The sequence below is a fragment of the Benincasa hispida genome, chromosome 9 (genome assembly GCF_027475165.1).
Source record: "Benincasa hispida cultivar pf3 chromosome 9, pf3_genome.v1.1, whole genome shotgun sequence".
Classification (NCBI taxonomy): Eukaryota; Viridiplantae; Streptophyta; class Magnoliopsida; order Cucurbitales; family Cucurbitaceae; genus Benincasa; species Benincasa hispida.
In genome coordinates this window covers 96,240,508-96,255,658 of record NC_143486.1, presented here as the reverse complement: position 1 = coordinate 96,255,658, position 15,151 = coordinate 96,240,508, and the positions used below count along the sequence as shown (strand labels likewise).

Here is a 15,151-nt window from a genome sequence, read left to right as displayed (position 1 = left end):
GTCCCATAAAATCTATGCCCCAAACATCAAACAGCTCAACTTCGAGAATATTGTTCAAGGGCATTGCGTCCCTTGAAGAAATATTCAAAGTGCATTGACAGGGGTCACATTTTCGAACAAACTCCCTCGTGTCTTTAAAGAGGATGGGCCAAAAGTATCCGCTTTGAAGGACATTCGCTGCGGTTCTTTGCCCACCAAAATGCCTTTCGTACGGAGAGTCATGACACTCAGCTAATATGCATTGTGTCTCCTCCTCCGGAACGCATCGATGCATTATGGAGTCAGGGCATTGTTTATATAGAAATGGTTCATCCCAAAAATGAAACATGTTGTCATGAATTAACCGTTTCTTTTACTGAGAGTTGAAGTTCCCAGGGAATTGCTTGGTGGTTAAATAATTGACCATGTTCGCATACCAAGGTTCCCTGTCTTCAACTCTAAACAGGCTTTCATCAGGAAATGCGTCCTTGATTTCACTTTCTTAGGTTTGCATTTCTTGATTCTCTAACATGGACAGGTGGTCAGCCACCTGATTTTCTGCTCCCTTTCTATCTTGGATATCAATATCAAAATCCTGTAGCAGCAGCACCCATCTTATTAATGCCAAACACTAAGTAAGATCGAAACTTTTCTTACTCATCAGGAATTTTATGGCTGAGTGGTCGGTGTATATGGTGGCTGACGCACCAACTAAGTAAGATCGAAACTTTTCAATGCCAAACACTACAGGCAACATTTCCTTTTCAGTAGTGGTGTAATGTTCCTGAGAGTCATTTAGTGTTTTGGACGCGTAGGAGATGGGGTGTATCAAATTACGCTTCTTCTGCCCTAACATTGTTCTTACTGCCATATCACTCGCGTCACACATGAGAATAAAGCATTGCGTCCAGTCCGGTGCTATCAATACTGGAGCTGTCGTCAACGCATACTTCAAGGTTTCAAACGCGTCAGTTCAGTCTTCATTAAAGTCATAGGGCCGGTTCGCCTCTAGTAATGTGCTCAGAGGTCGCGTAATATGAGAGAAACCTCTAACGAACCGTCTATAGAAGCCGACATTCCCTAGAAAACTTCGTAAAGTTTTAACATTCGATGGTGGTGGAAGTTTTGCTATGACATCTATTTTGGCTTCATCTACTTCCAAGCCAACCTTAGATACTTTGTGACCTAAGACAATTCCTTAAGTCACCATGAAGTGACATTTCTCACAATTCAGCACAAAGTTTGTTTCCTGGCATTGAGTGAGGAAGACCTCCAAATTATCTAGGCATGACTGGAATGAGTCTCCAAAGACTGAAAAATCATCCATGAAGACTTCAACAATCTTTTCTAGGAAGTCAGAGAAGATAGTCATCATACATCTTTGAAATATCCCAGGTGCGTTACACAGCCTAAAGGGCATGTGTCTGAATGCAAATGCTCCAAAGGGACAAGTAAACGTAGTCTTCTCCTGATCTTCCGAATCTATCAGAATCTGATTGTAACCAGAGTATCCATCGAGAAAGCAATAAAATTCTTTGCCCGCAAGTCTGTCAAGCATTTGATCGATGAAAGGAAGGGAGAAGTGGTCTTTCTTAGTTGTTGCATTGAGCTTCCTGTAATCCATACAGATGTGCCAGCACGACAGTCCTCAAGGGTATGAGTTCATTATTGCTGTTGACTATCACGGTCGTTCCCCCTTTCTTGGGAATGCATTGGACTGGACTTACCCAGCTATTGTTGGATATAGGATAAATAACTCCCGTGTCCAACCATTTTAAAATTTCTTTCTTGACCACTTCTTTCATTGTGGGATTCAGCCTTTTTTGAGGCTCGATTGACCCCGACTTCCCTTCTTTCAGCTTAATCTTATGCATGCAATAAGATGGACTAATGCCACGGATATCCGCAAACGTCCAGCCTATTGCACTCTTGTGCTTTTTCAGCATCTGCAAAAGAGATTGCTCATTAGGCTCTGTAAGATTTGTGGAAATGATCACAGGTAAAGTGTTGTTGGTTCCAAGGAATGCATATTTCAAGTGGCCAGGTAACTGTTTCAGCTCGAGTTCTGGTGGTTCTCCAAGTGATGGACGCGTTGGTTTTGTCCACCGCTCACTCAGACTTGGCAGCTCTGATTCTTTCAGATTCTCCTCCAACACGAGGACCTCACATACATGAGTCTCTTCTTCAAGCAACGCAATACTGTTTAGTTGACAATCTTAACTATCTGAGAACTTTAATGGGTTGAGCACATTAAACTTCACCTCTTCATTGTCCACGCGCATAGTTAACTCGCCTTTATGCACGTCAATTAAAACTTTCCCAGTAGCTAAGAAGGGGCGTCCAAGGATAATTGGTACCTCTCTATCTGCTTCATAGTCCAAGATAATAAAGTTTGCTGGGAAAAAGAGATTGTCAACCTTCACCAGAACGTCTTCAATCTTCCCTTCTGGGTACTTAATTGTTCTGTCAACGAGCTAAAGAGTAACAGAAGTATGTTGTGCTAAGTCAATCACCAATTTCTTAAAAATTGAAAGTGGCATGAGATTAATGCTGGCTCCTAGATCGCACAACGCATGACCCACATCCAATCCTCCTATCGAACAAGGAACTGTGAAACTCCCAGGGTCCTTCTGCTTTTTTGGTAGACTGTTGCTTACTAACGCGTTACACTCCCGCGTTAGCGCTATTACTTCCTTCTCGCTGACTCTTCTCTTCTTTGTCAAAATGTCCTTAAAAAATTTGACATATGTTGACATCTGCTCCAAAGCCTTTATAAGTGGAATGTTGATATTCAGCTGTTTTAGGAGCTCAAGAAAGCGCTTGAATTGTTGTTCATCATTCTTCTTCATCAGATGCCTAGGGAATGGTGCGTTCAAAGTCACCTCAGGCTTTCCCGCGTTAGACGTACTGGGTTCTGAATTGCTCGTAGTTTCGGGCATTCTTTCTTCCTGATCCATTGAATGTGTGATGCATTCTTTCAAAGGACTGCTATTTCTTTGATTCATTCTTCTTTTTTCAAGAGCTCTTCCACTTCGCAACGTCACCGCGTGACATTGCTCCTTCCCATTATTGTTCCCAAGTGTTTCAGTATTGCTAGGTAGAACTCCAGGCTGTCTGTTTTTCAACTCGCTCGCTATCTACCCTACTTGGATTTCCAGGTGAGATCCTGAGCTTGGCGCCTGTCCTCCTTTACTAAAAGGTTTTTGATGTTGCTGATGCATTTGTTGAAATGCAGGCGACGGTCCATTCCTTTGCTGATGGTTTGCCCTGGGTGATGCTCCTGATGATTTCCTCCTGTCTAAGAAAAATTCGGATGGTTTCTCCATCCAGAATTATATGTATTAGAGAATGGGTTATTTTTTATGAAACATACTGACTGAGGGTTTTATGGTCATTCAGCATAGGAGTGAGGATCTCCACAGCCCTTACAACTAACCATGGGCTGCCCAAACGCCTCTACTTGATTCACTTTCTGCTGATTTGATGCATTTCCCAACGTTATGTTCTGTAGAAGGCTCGTCATCATAGCCACTTGAGCAGAAAGTGTGGCTATTGCGTTGGAACCGATAGAATTAACGTTCTGAGATCTCTTCTTCCTGTCAGCTCTTCCATCATACGTATCATCCATCTATTCCATATTGTGTTTAGATATGTGGTCAAGTATCTCTTTAGCCTTAGTGTAAGATTTATCCATAAGTCCACCAGCTGCTGCTGTGTTTGTTGCCATCTGGGATGCTCTATTTAGTCCTCCATAAAACGTCTCCATTTAGATAGTTAGAGTTAGTCCATGGTTCGGGAAATTCTTGACCAAGCCCTTAAAACGCTCCCATGCGGCACTTAAGGTCTCAGCATCTTCTTGTTCAAAGTTCATAATCTCTCGACACCTCCTCGCGTTGGTGGTAGGTGGGAAGTATTTTTGCATAAATTTTTCCACCAACTTCTCCCAGGTGGTGATTTCACCAGGCTCCAGAGAGCTCACCCATTGTTTTGCGTCATCACGCAAAGAATAGGGAAACAAGGACAGCCTGATTGCCTCTGGGGTGATTCCAGGAATCACAAATGAATTACACGTTTCCAAGAAACGCTTCATGTGGGCGTGAGGATCTTCACCACGACCACCCCCAAATTGTCCAGTAGACTGGAGCATTTGGAGCATAACAGATTTCATCTCAAACCTGGTTCCATCTGGCATTGGGTATATGGTTCCTAGAGAGAAATCATACAGTACAGGGGTGCGTACTCCCTCATGGGACGCGTGCTGCTATTCGGCATCAGGATTGGATTCTATGCAGCATGAGCTAGTTGTAGATTTACTTATTCTTTCGCCATTGCTCATTGCCTGTTCTGTTGTCTAAGAAATTGCTGCCTCAGCCTTCGACGATGGTTGGATCGGTTCCTACTCCGGAAGTTCCTATTAATCTCGGGGTCGTATCTGAGTTTAGGAGTGCTCTCTTTGCTCATAAACGTTCACAAGCTTAGGCTTAACTCGTAATACTCCCTCGACCGAAGTATTCCTACAATAGATACAAACGAAATTTCTGTGTAGTTTTGTTTCTGAATCTCTGGAAACGGTGCCAAAAACGTGTTCATTGCTATCATGATTTGCTCTAGGAGTGTATTGTGTAAAATAAATTGGAGAAATAAGTTCTAAGTATAAGTGATGCATTAATGCTTCAATGCGTTTAAATAATTGTAACGCATTGGGCGTTAGATATATGCACAGAAAGCACACAACTTCTTCTAATGACGTTCATGTTTTCCTAAACTAGACCCAAGTATAAATCTAATTTAGGTTCCTGGTAAGTCCAGGGTCGAACTCAGGGATTCAGTTAACTAAACGCAGACCTTGCGTTGTATCTACTGTAGGGGTTTTCCTAAATAAATGTGAGAAATGAGTTATTTACACTAAATTGATGTGCCTATGCAAGAGAAGCAAAAGAGTTGAGTGGTGAATGATGGATCATGCGAAAATGGAGTTTAAGGTAAGTGGACGGGTCGGTCTAAGATGAGTGTATACAACTAGGATGTGATGTGAATGAGATGGGATGATTTGCTTATCTTTTGTTTATGCATCAGACTTCATTCAACATTTCTCAACGCGAATAACATACAAAGCCTATCTCTAGGATGCATGCGTCTAACACAAAATGCAATAGACACCAGTAAGTCTATCTCTAGTTGTACTAGGCATCCTACTTAATGCAGCTTAGTTATTCTTTCGAACAATCTAAGTTAAATATGCTTTTACCAATTTGTCAAGTTGGCTTGAGCTTTAGAATGAAGTTGTGCATAAAGTATTAATGCATTCAACATAAACAAGAAATAAACAATGGCAAGTATGATGGATCAAACATATGAATTTTATAAAGAAACAGAGAGTATTTACAAAACCAATATTTAATCAAATGGAATGAAAGTGATAAATAAGAAGAAGGAAACTGAGTCAAGCCAAAGAATACAATCTCTTGTATTTCTTTGGCTCAATCTCATTGTGTACAATCACTTGTTTAGGAATTGGATGAAGTGTCTTTCTCAAGATTAGCTTCCTCCACTCCCTGACCAGCGGTGGTGGTGGTTCTCAACCCTTCTGATCGTTTGGCACCATAGCACAACTTCTAAGAACTAAAACTTTGACTACAATATACAGAGAGTAAGGATCTTGATAATTTCCGAACTCATTGACTCTGGAGGGACTTCATCTATTTATAGGTGTTGGTCATGTCCACTTGGTGAATGGGCAGCATTAAAGTCCATGCCTTGGTCAGCATTAAAGTCCATGCCCTGATTAGCCGCCTGACTCTCGGAAGCTTTTCAGACGCCGCCTGCTACATGGAAGCTTTTCAGACGCCACCTGCTGCAAAGGCCCATACTTGCAAGTGGTGATGTAACACAATCAGCCTGGAGCAATGAATATTCTCTGCGTTGAACTCCCTCTAATGCATGGCCCATGTGTTAGAGCTTTTCCTACGGCACTTGTCTAATGCGTTAACGTTAATCCTTGCGTTGAAATCCTGCAATATAATGCGTTAGTGCCGCAATATTTAGTAATAAAACTTCTTTTGCATGAGTTTGCTAATGTTTGAATAAATCCATGTGTTTCTTCTAAAAATGAGGAGAATCTATCATTAAAAACCTTAGTTGTTCCAACTTAAGAGCAAAAATAACTTGTATTTCTACAAGTTATCACTGGTCCATTAGGTCCCCTGGGTAGCTTGGATAAAAGTCGAGAACCTGTATTTGGGTTAATTTGAAATGTTCAAATTGACAAGAGGAAGTTCGATTATATATGATATAATTGGACTGGTTAATTATATATGATATAATTGGAAAATGTATGAGATACATTTTTATGGAGGAAATTAGATATAAATATGATTTATATCAAGTAGAGGAGAAAATATTATAGTAGATATGTGATATCAAACTATAGGAAATAAATATAATATGATTATATTTATAATTAATTAATTGATTAATTATATGATAATTAATCATTTTTCCATGTTTGGACATGGGTTAGTGGGCAGTGTTGGTTATGGTACCGATGGGTTAAAATGAAAAATGTTTTCATTTTTTAGTAGTCATTCAATCGCCCGAAGAGAAAAGTGAAGTGTGCATTGGTGATTCAAAACGATCGCTTGAGAGCCTATACGATAGTGTTCTCCGCCTAAACGATCGTACACTGTCGCCTAGACAATCGGATAGCTTCTCTAAACGATCGTATAGTGTGTCCTAGCTAAATGATCGTATACCTTTTCCTAAACGGTCGTTCAGCAAATCCTACACGATCGTGTAGCTCCTCTATGCGATAAACACTTCTGCTATACGATAGCGTTGTTTTCTCTCCTACTTTCTTATCGCCTACACGACTCGTTTTTCCTCCGTCCTCTACCAAATTCAACAAAGCTCACCCTTTGGGTTTTCACTCCGAGAATACCTCGGGCTCATTAGTGGTGGCGTCGTCCCCGTTGCAGCATTCGTGTTCGCGTTGATCGTGCTGTTGCAGTCGACGTTCCCGCCAGGCATTGGTAGATCTCTTGGAGGGTTTCTGTTGCATTGAAGTTCTGGAGTGTGAAGTTAGTCTTCAACTGGTACAGAACTCTTTCCCTTATGTTTATCTTTGTTCGTACCATGCCGTTAATTAAGTTTTGATTGCATAACTGTATGTGTTGAATGTATTTTGTTATATTTCGGTCACGGTGAGATCGGAGCGATCTGAACGCACTCATGGAACTCTCGATATGAGATCCTTCAATTGGTATTAGAACTAGGTTCTGATACTCTGATTTCATCTGTTGCCAGGAAATGACTTTTACATTCAAGGTGGGTGCATTTCTATGATGTTTAAATGTTAAATCTACTGTGGATGTGCCAGATTAATGGATGTTTTCGTGATGATTAACCTCGGTTTGTTTAAGATCCTTTTACATTTGCGGTTATTTGTAAAGGCCCCTGCGTTTTTGGGCATTAATAATAGTTATCGAGACTGTATTCAAAGTCTGTTTGGAGTTTTGAGTTGTTCGTCGAAGTTCTGGGCAAACGTTGCGGCTCTTCGAGGAAGGAGGCGATCTAGGGTTGATCGCATCGTGCAGAAGAAGTTCTACACGATCGCTATCCATCGCATCGTAAAGATGAGGGAGTACGCGAGCGCTGATGAACGCATCGGTTAAACGATGGGGAATGCGATCAAGAGTTGGTTGCGTCGGGTTAACGATCGAGTACACGATCGCTGATTATCGCGTCATGTAGACAATGAGATGCTCGCGGATCGTTTAAGCGCGGGCGCGCTAGACGATCGTTTAGGTCAGCAAGCTTCATCGCTTAGTAACTAACTAAACGATCACTTAGTATCCAAGGTAAATCGTTTACCTGGTTGCACGCATCATGTAGATGATGAGACACTCGCGTATCGTTTAAGGCGCGTGCGCTAGACGATCGTTTACATCAGCAAGCTTCATCGCTTAGTAACTAACTAAATGATCGCTTAGTAACTCAAGGTAAATCGTTTGCATGTCGTCGCGATACACGATCACATGAACGGTCAGGCTCGTAGCCTCGTCGTCGTCTACGCGATCGTTTACTTATGCTCTTATCGTCTAGTGCGCGTTGAACGATCGTCTACTTGTTGAAGTTTGCTACACGATGAAGACCTCCTAGCCATTCAAGACCCGATATGCCTGTGAACCGGTTTGCTCGATGAAAAAGTAATAGATAGGTTTTTTCGTTCCGGTTTTATTGTAAAGGCTCATCCCGGTCCATTAATCCTTTTTTTCTTACATGTGATGTATGCTTTTTATATGTCATATGGTATGCACATATATAGTAAATCCCACATTAGGTTATGCAATGGTCATGCATCATCTCTTTATTTTAATTGTTATAATTTAAAGAAGCATGATTTTAATTATGTAAGAGCATGCTCATGCATCATATAATATAAGAGTTATATTTATGCATGAATAAAAAGTATTGACATGCATCATCTTTATATTATAATTGTTATGGTATAAGGGTGAATGATGGTATAAGGGTGAATGATAGCATGTTTGCTGGGTCGTTACGCTTTATATATAAAAGTTATATATAGTAATGACCAGGCATTGCATGAAGTATGACACATAGGTTACTTTATAAATGTTATAAACGCCTAGTTATGCGCAATGGTTTTAGTTGTTTCTTTTCAAAAGTTAAAGAGATTAGAACTAAAAGAAATAAGAAAGACATGCATGCTCACTTAGGTTTAATTCATGGTTTTAAAGTATTTAAAACTTGAATCACATAGACCTAAGATCACGGTTCTAATACGATTAACAACCCTAAGGCTTTAATCTTTTAATCAGTTTAATAGGATTAAATTGGCTAATAAAAGGTTAAAGTGTAGCAAATATATCTATAAAGGACCTTTTGTCTAAGGTGGGTTCTGTCTAGGCTGGGGTATTTAAGTTGACGGAAACGTAACATCCCTACCTGGGAACTTACCTGGAAAGGTGAATTAGATAGATTTGATGCATGCATGCAAGTTAAGGACAATCCATTAAAGTGTTTAAATGTGACTACTTGAACTTGTTCATATTTCATAGACAAACGTTGTTTATGAGCAGAGTTTAAAAAGATGACTTAGACTAAAATTAGTAGTCATATTGTCTAGGTTAATGAATCCCTAGGTAGAACATTCAGTGGGAGGTACTTGGGGCATGAGATGCTTCACTTAAACCTTTCACTTTTATCCTAAATAGTCCACACTGTGAGATCTATCCTTGGCCTCGCGGCACCTTCGGCGTGTCCTCCCAATGGATGGTGTTTGGGTAGGCCAATATCAAGGTGGATGGAGAGAATGTTCATAGTAAGTAGGAGTGGGAAGTGCGATAGGATATGCCTCGGTCTCCTTCGTTAGGTTGAATAAAGTTACTGCACATCGCCTCGAGGCACCCTGGGAGTGTCCCCCTAAAGGATGGTAGTATTGCACGTTTCTTTATTTGATCTCCTGTAAGAGGATAATGTAACTTAGATTCTTACCCTATTCTATCTTTTCCTTATAGTAAGTACATTAGGGCGGGACTCTGGCACCAAAAGCGAGGGGTTACACTTACGCGGAATAGTTAAAAGTTAACGTTTCTGGACCGAAAAATGGTGGCTGTTAAGTTTAGTTCCAAGAGTTGGTTCTGCCTAATGGTTGAGAATGTCTCATCCTAGTGAAAGGTCAACTGATCATCCCACCGGTGACGTTTTCCTGCCTCACTAGGGCATCATTGCAAAATAGAAGTCTATAATTTAGGGTACTTGAAACTGTTTTACAAAACTGATTGGTTTAAAAGTGGTTTAGCAAAATCTAATAAAGTTTTGTTCGTATTTTCAGCAACATTTTCAAATGGCAACAACCACGTTATCGTTGTTAAGCGCCGAAAAACTTACTGGCGATAATTTCTCAACATGGAAACACATGATCACGACGATCCTGATCATCGAGGATCTCATGTTCGTTCTCACGGAGGCTTGTCCTCTTATTCTAGCTCTAAATGCCGCTCAAAATGTTCGGGAGGCATATGAGCGATGGACAAGGGCGAATGAGAAGGCTGGAGCCTATATCTTGGAAAGTCTTTCTGAAGTCTTGGCCAAGAAACATGAACCTATGGTCTCAGCGCGTGAGATCATGGAGTCCCTGCGGGGGATGTTTGGACAACCGTCTGAACAGCTTATGCATGAGGATCTTAAATACATATTCAACTTCAAAATGCAAGAAGGCACCTCTGTTCGTGAACATGTGCTAAACATGATGGTGCACTTTAATGTGGGAGTTGAATGGGTCTACCATCATGAGGGCAGCCAGGTTAGCATAATCCTGCATTCTTTGCCGGTGAGCTTCCTGCACTTTGTTAGCAATGTGATTCTTGACAAAGTGAAGTATAACCTTACAACTCTCCTCAATGAGTTGCAGACATACCAATCTTTACTGAAAAGTAAGAAGAGGCAGAAGGGTGAGGCAAATGTTACTTCATCCTCTAGGATGTTCCATAGAGGTTCAACCTCAGGAACAAAGTCTGCACCTTCTACTTCTAACTCTGCAAAGGGGAAGAAGAAGAAGAGTGATAAGGGAAATGGGAAGACACCTGCTAACCCACCGCCTGTCGCCCCAAGGAGGCATCCACAAGTTGCTAAAGAAAAGTGTTTCCACTGCAACCAATATCGACACTGGAAGAGGAACTGTCCTCGGTATCTAAAAAAGAAGAAAACAGCCAAGACTAAGGCCAAGGCCGATAAAGTTAAATATGATTTACTTGTGCTTGAAACTTATTTAGTGGAGAATGATGATTCTGCCTGGATAATTGATTCAGGCGCTACTAACCATGTTTGTTCTTCTTTTCAGGGGATTAGATCTTGGGGATAGCTGGAGGCTGGTGAGATGACGATGCGAGTAGGCACTGGGCACGTCCTTTCAGCTGTGGCAGTGGGAGGACTCCAGTTAGCTTTGCAGAATAGGTTTCTTATTTTAAATGATGTATATATTGTTCCTGAACTAAAAAGGAACCTTATTTCTATAAAGTGTTTATTGCAATGTAAATATACTGTCTCTTTTGATTTGAATAAAGTGTTTATTCATTAAAATGGTGTTTTTATTTGCACAGCAAATCTGGAATCGAATTTATATGTGCTAAGGTCGTTAGCCATTAATTCCCTTCATAATACTGAAATGTTCAAAACTGTCGTAACTCAATTAAAACGTCGACGAATTTCTCCAAAAGAAAATGCCTAACTTTGGCATCTACGTTTAGGGCACATCAATCTCAATAGGATCGAGAGATTGGTGAAGACTGGACTTCTAAGTGAGTTAGAAGAAAATTCTTTGCCAGTGTGTGAATCTTGCCTTAAGAGTAGGATAAATAAACGACCTTTTACTGGAAAAAGTTCTAGAGCCAAGGAACCTCTTGAGTTAGTACATTCTGACCTTTGTGGTCCTATAAATGTGCGAGCCCGAGGTGGCTATGAGTATTTTATCAGTTTTACTAATGATTACTCCAGGTACGAGTATGTTTATCTTATGCAACGAAAGTTTGAATCCTTTGAAAAGTTCAAAGAGTTCAAGGTTGAAGTTGAAAACGCATTAGATAGACGGATTAAAACACTTCGATCGAATCGGGGTGGAGAGTTTTTGGACTTTGCATTCCAAGACTATTTGATAAAATATGGAATCGTTTCCCAACTCTCAGCGTCGAGTACACCTCAGCAGAATGGTGTAGCGGAGAGGAGAAATAGGACCATGTTAGACATGGTTCGCTCGATGTTGAGTTACGCTTCCTTACCGGACTCGTTTTGGGGTTTCGCAGTGGATACTGTGGTATACATACTCAATTGTGTTCCCTCCAAGAGTGTTGCAAAAACACCTCTAGAGTTATGAAGTGGGCGTAAAGCTAGTTTACGTCACTTCCGCATTTGAGGTTACCCTGCACATGTGCTTAAGGCTAATCCTAAGAAGCTGGAACCACGATTGAGGTTGTGCCTCTTTGTATGCTACCCCAAAGGTACACGAGGGGGTTATTTTTATGATCCAATGGAAAATAGATTGTTTGTTTCAACAAACGCCACTTTCTTGGAGGATGATCATATAAGGGAGCACAGTCCACGAAGTAAAGTCGTATTGCGTGAGCTTTCCAATGAAACTACTGAAACTACAACAAGAGTTGTTGAAAAGCCTGCTACATCAGCAAGATTTGTTGATGGGAGTTCATCCAGTAGGTTATTTCCACCTCAAGTGTTGAGGAAACCTCGACGCGGTGGGAGGGTTGCGAACCCACCCGTTCGCTATCTGAGTTTCACAGAAATCCTTGCTATGGTAGTAGATGGCGACGTTGAGGATCCGTTGTCTTATAAGAAGGAAATAGAGGATGTTGACCAGGATGAATGGGTCAAGGCCATGGATCTCGAGATGGAGTCGATGTACTTCAACTCAGTATGGATATTATAGATCAGCCTGATGGGGTTCTCTCTATAGGTTGTAAATGGATCTACAAGTGCAAACGGGGTGCTGATGGGAAGGTACAAACCTTCAAGGCTCGACTTGTGGCAAAGGGTTATACCCAGGTAGAGGGAGTCGACTATGAGGAGACTTTCTCACCTGTTTCTATGTTAAAGTCGATCCGCATCCTCCTATCCATTGTAGCTTATTATAATTATGAGATCTAGAAAATGGACGTCAAGACGGCCTTTCTGAATGGCAATCTTGAGGAGACCATTTATATGGTGCAGCCCGAAGGATTCATAGCCGAAGGTCTAGAGCAAAAGGTTTGCAAACTGAATCGGTCTATTTATGGACTGAAACAGGAGTCTCGATCTTGGAACATACGGTTTGATACTGCGATCAAGTTGAATGGTTTTGACCAAAACGTTGATGAATCTTGTGTCTACAAGAAGATTATCAACACTTCAGTAGTCTTCTTAGTGTTGTATGGAGACGATATCATACTCATTGGGAATGATGTAGGTCTACTAACTGCAGTTAAGAACTGGCTAGTGACCCAATTTCAAATGAAAGATATGGGAGAGACTCAGTTTGTTCTAGGTATACAAATCTTTCGGGTGATGGAATACAAGACATACGCAGTGGATTTGGGACCTAATTACACTCTAATTTCTTCTAAATTAAAGGATAATAGCATGCAATTGAAGGAAAAATAGTGATTAAAAATGATGAGATGCTAGCTTTGAAGCTCCCGAACAATGCTTCTCCTCGCCGAATCTTGACCCGAACAAGGACGGACCACCACTAGAGTTGACTTACTATCCTCTGGACTCAGAACCGAGTTGTAGGACCCAGTGGATGAAGAGAACCGAGAGAGAGAGAGAAGAGAAGAAAATAAGGTATGGAATTTTGAGTAGGTTTGGGTGTTTCCTTTTTTTCACAAAGTTGTAATTTTCCAGCCCAAATATCAAAAAACTAATTTTCAAAATGGAAAAAGTCTTTTAACTAAATTGAAAAGCCCAATTTATAGAAAAAAGGCATGTAACAATTGCATGAAAAAACTTCACAAAAACCCAACACCTAGAATCCACTTACTTAGTGGGCTTAATGTCTCCACTATAAGCCCACACCTAGCCCACTATTTTGTTAGTGGAATTATCCATCAAAGGTTTGGATCTTCCCACTAACTATAGTCAAAGGGCAAAATAGTCATTTGGACTTTGACCAAAAAGTCAACATTTTGACTTTTTATGATTTTTTCCGTTTTGACTAATTTTGACCTCCTGAGCATGAATCCGCATTAATTTTCTCGAAATTCAAATCACATTTGAATATAAGGTCGGTCAAAGTTTTGACTTTTCAAAGTCAAAAATTAACTCTTTGACTTTTTACAACTTTAACCATTTCCATCATTTTCGAGCTTCCGAATATGAACATATTCATATTCTTGATATTTAAATCATTAAATATTAAAGTTGTATCTCTAAGCTAAAAAAAAACCCGACCACTATATCACATATACATGTCGGTTTCTATCTCTACCTAATTAGAACAATTCAAATTATTTTATCATACTGTTCTAAGTTTATTCCATATGAGCTAGTAGGGGAACCTAATGAACTTATAGATCATGGGCTCCAACGATCCAAGATTAGCTAACTAAACTCTTTAGACGGAGCTATCAACATTCGTTAACTAACGGGTCATTCCACTAAAGTCCCGTAGTTGCACTCCCCTCACTATAGATATATTTATGTCCATTTGATATAACCATGATGAGTAAGTTAATCCCTCACAGGTTGTTCGTAATCTTGGCTGGGTCATAAAAATCGTTTTACCCCCAACCCTACATCTTGTTCCTTAAGTTCCACTGATCCTCTAATGAACAATTGGTTTAAGGTCCAACCTATAAACCGGATCCCTCTCGGGCCAAGGAGAGGGTGGGGCCTTTTGTTCAAGACCTGGATTCAGTATTAAAGGGAACAACCTATCTACTATCCCTATAACGGGTAGGAGTGAATTCCGTCATGCACCCTATGTTCCCAGCCATCCACCCGATCTTACCCCTGAAATGGGAGGCTTACTAGGCCAGCGATATTGAGCTCCCCTCACCTATACAGATCTAAGAATAATTTCGAGTGAACAGGAGTTCATAGTTAGCTTAGGATTAAGATTAAGTTACCTAGGTCATCAATTAACGAAATAGTAAGTTTTATACATAAAACGGCATTTAGAACGTAAAAAATGACTATTTCATGGTTCAGTCTTATGTAAACTCTTTACATAGGATACCCCCACTCACATATCTCTATATGAACGATTCAGGATCACATTGTTTGTAATATCTACAAAGTGGGCTACATCCATAATGTCCCCAGAATAAGGTGCCCAACCTTTATTCATATACTATAGACCATTTTGGCTATATACTTGAACTTGATCCACATTTATGTCACTACATAAAGTTCAAATTACATTAAATAGCCTCGGAACCTTAGTTTATTGGATTCAAGATTACAATTTTAATAACAACTTTATCGAAAAACAAAACAGAATATATTTATTAAATTACAAACTATGAGTTTTAGGACATAAAATCCAACATCGGGATTGTAAGAACAAAGTGCTAGCACTGTCTCAGGCATCGTACATTGACAAAATGTTGCTCAAGTACTCGATGCAGGACTCCAAGAGGGGCCTATTGCCATTTAGGCATGG

At 40.4% G+C, this 15,151-nt stretch overlaps 1 non-coding gene across 1 annotated transcript; it reads left to right on the top strand.

Moving 5' to 3' along the window:
- The first annotated feature begins 3,761 nt into the window (after positions 1 to 3,761).
- Positions 3,762 to 3,864, top strand: LOC120087372 (small nucleolar RNA R71). Its single transcript, XR_005484510.1, has one exon. It is a non-coding gene; the product is annotated as a small nucleolar RNA R71 (small nucleolar RNA).
- Positions 3,865 to 15,151: the final 11,287 nt, after the last annotated feature.